At 40.8% G+C, this 3447-nt stretch overlaps 1 long non-coding RNA gene across 1 annotated transcript; it reads left to right on the forward strand.

Annotated features, from left to right (window-relative positions):
* The first annotated feature begins 344 nt into the window (after nt 1-344).
* LOC119903602 lies at nt 345-790 on the forward strand. Its single transcript, XR_005444548.1, has 2 exons — nt 345-447; nt 553-790. It is a non-coding gene; the product is annotated as an uncharacterized LOC119903602 (long non-coding RNA).
* The last annotated feature ends 2657 nt before the right edge of the window (nt 791-3447 follow it).

A 3447-nucleotide genomic window follows, 5' to 3' on the forward strand; every position in this document is an offset into this window, starting at 1 on the left:
TTTTGATTTTAACCCAGTTACTGGCATTTACTCTCTGTTGGTTCTAAACACGCAGCAGATCTTGAACTTACCATTTTGTTTTGCCTCATCTAGCTCCCTCTGACACTGTGGCCTTAACTTGCAGTTGCAAAATGCTATATTGCGTTACTAAACATCCTCAGAGGGTATAATTACAAGATAATTATATTGCATTACATCAAGACCAACCCAGTGTGTAATTGAAGTTGAACCAGAATACGAACAGCTAAACAAGCTTTCCAATCTTTATCACAACAGTAATCCTCTAATTCGATTTACTGTAACCTAACTCTGAAGTATTTTCTTTTCATCTGTTACAGTGGTGCATAACCTTTGCATGCCCCTCACCCCTCCACCTCTGCACATATACACACCCACTCACATACACCTATTCTGCTCTTGTGGGACCCCTGTACCGCAAATGACAAGGTTAGAGTAACAAACTTTTAGTAAAGTAAACATCCCCTCCACACAATCACTTCCTGCTCCTGTCCTATGATTAAATTAACTGGAGATTTGCCTTTGTGATTTCAGCAGTTTCCCACTGTGGGCGGCAAAAGGACGGCCTCACAGCACACTCTGTCAACTGTTTCCCTCACTCAAGAAAGCTCTGCATACTTCTGTTTTTCAAATGTACTGTATCTGGTTTTGCTTTTTGAATAAAACAAATGTGAAAAAGATCAGGAAAATAACTGAATCACGGTTCAACTAGGTCTCCTACTGTGAAGAACTACATGGAAAGGTCTGCTTATGCAATAAAGTAAGAAACTGAGCATCTGTATTGTTCATGAAAATACACTATGAAACTCTATCCTCTTTAGATACTAACCGCAACAACCAGAGCGGTGGGGTACACTACTAGATTCTCATCCAAACAAGATGTTTTTGATTGTTAGTGGGGGTGTGCATAAATATATTGTGCTGAACTGTTGTTAACTAAGGTTAACCAAGGCTGCTCTGTTTTTATTGTAAAAATTGGAATGAATCCCATTAAGTCGCATGGTCACAAACAAATCTGCTTTAAAATCCGTGCAGCATTTAACACCAACTATCCTTAGGACCTTGATTCAGATAAGGGAAAATCCCCCCCCCAAAAAAACATTTCACAGTGAGAAAAGGGAAAAACCCCAACAAGAGCAACAGGATGTAAAATACAGTGTCATGTAGAGGAGACAGACATTTACAATTCACAATTACATTACAGAAAAACTGAATGAAAATATTAGTTAAATACAGTGTAAACATACATGAAGAATATGAAACTGAGCAAACGTTGAGCAGCTTCAGGTGTTGCCAAACACTGACTGGTAGGACTGAAGCCACATGACATCCTCTCTACGAAGACTTCAGATGCACACAAAAAGGTTAAGGATACCATTCACATGGAGAGAAAAGATTCCAGTACAGTTTGCACTGACGATGTCAAGAGAAAGAAATGTGTCTTTTGGAGTCATTCTGCAAAACACATTTCTGAAGAACATGGGTGATGGTGGTGTGGATCGAGGACAACAGCTCTGTATTTCATTACGCCACGTCTGCTTTTGAGTGATCCAGTCAAATCTAAAGAATCTGATTTAAATCCCTCGTAACTAAACCCTGCCCACATGTTTGTTGTTACTCAGGAATATGTCACATTACAAATGGTAAAGGACCCTGCGACCTTAAGGATTGTGCTGCTGTCTCCGTTTGAGTCATTTGAGAACAAACTTTTTATTTGTACGGAATGGACAATAAAAAAAACTGTGAGCTTTTGAATAAAATCAGAAACAGTTAATTGTTCTTCTATTAAAAGGTGCAAGAGACAGTGACAATCGGCTGATACATTTTGTTACAATAAAGCTTCCAAAATCGTTTGCTCAGCAAAGGGTGCAGCTATGACCTATAAAGAGTGTCTGATTTCTGTTTATCACTGAATTGAGTAGTTTTTCTGTACCTTAAACATACTAAAGTAAAGTTTACAGTTCATTGTCCTATGGCTTGTGCCTCTTTCTTTCTCTCTTGTGAAGCCTGAGTGAAAGTGCAGCATGCAGAATGAATGTTGGGAGGTGCATGACCACACACAATGATACCTGTTGAAGAAGCCTGATGACGTCAAGTTTTGGTGTGAGCACCTTCGCTTCTTGGATTATTGTTTCCAGCAAAGACAAGGCATAAAGAAAAAAGAGCTGTATCAATCACATCTTATTCAGACAGCTCAGCAGACTGGATAGTAATATAATTGTTGTGTTTAGCTTCACACTCTGATTGAAGCTGGTGACGTATTTGTATAATGGGCAAGAGATATCGCATCCTCATTTTACTGTGCTGCTAAAGGAGAGGCGACCATGAGAGCTGGAAACAAATTTGCTGAGAGACGAGAGCAGGACTGTGGGAGAGAGACTCAAAAATCAAGAGTGGAAGGGTTTGACCCGCAGGAGGAACAGCAACTCAAACAGAGGAAGGGGAATACTGGAGGGGCTGAGACAGTAAGAGAAATGATGGGTGAATAGGGATGGTTAAGGAAGAAAGGTTCTGGCCTGGGAACACCAGCTTCCCTGCAGACCCCGAGTTTGGCCGCTTCGCTCGAGATGACTTCACATATCGCACCTGAATACACAGATTTACACACAAGGCTGGACGGAGCTTCTGAGCCGGAATATTCGACACACTGCCTACTGACATCACTGCAGCTGGTGTGAATTTAGCAGAACTCAGCCTAGGGCCACCTCTCAGCAACCCACCTCCACTACATACACACACAACACCTAAACACACCAACTCTAGCTCACACTCTTTTATTTTTTATTTTTTGCCTCTTTTCTTTTGAGCTGATTGGAACAGCTCCCCACAGCTTGGCATGGAGGCTGATCTTCTGTGATCTATTTAAAGTGAGAAAAAACACGGTTTCACCAGGAGATCATTCAGCCCAATAATGTCAACCACACACTTCACTGCCTGCAGGCAAAAGGCTGTGTACCGCATCTTTTTAACAACACTATCTAATTTTCAAACTAATGATGTAGGTGGATGCCACGTTTTCCTTGTTTTTAAGATATTACACTAGTAAAATGTACATTTACTTCAACCGTCTATATTTGTTAAAATCACCACTAAAAATTAAAATCCTTATAATTTGTCCCTTTGTGTTGTACAGCATCCTGTTCTTATCACTACTTGGACATGTAATATACTGAAATCACTCTCTAAAAAGCATTGGCAGGGCACATGTGCTTAGTTTATAAACAAACTTTACTTCCCTCGCTCTGTCAGACATTTTCCACTGCAGGGATGGATGGTTATAATGAGAGTTCCAGCGTCCAGCTATTTTTAAGGTTGGAGACAGGCTGTTATTGCGTTGGAGGTAGCGAGGCCTTTGGGGTGGTGGATTAGTCTACAGACCTGCACTCCAGACTTTATGGGTCTGAAAATAACTGTCCTACCTAGCCCTCC

The sequence above is a fragment of the Micropterus salmoides genome, unplaced genomic scaffold, assembly GCF_014851395.1.
Source record: "Micropterus salmoides isolate LMB-PRFRI ecotype aquatic unplaced genomic scaffold, ASM1485139v1 Ms_hic_scaffold_15, whole genome shotgun sequence".
NCBI classification, from domain to species: domain Eukaryota; kingdom Metazoa; phylum Chordata; class Actinopteri; order Centrarchiformes; family Centrarchidae; genus Micropterus; species Micropterus salmoides.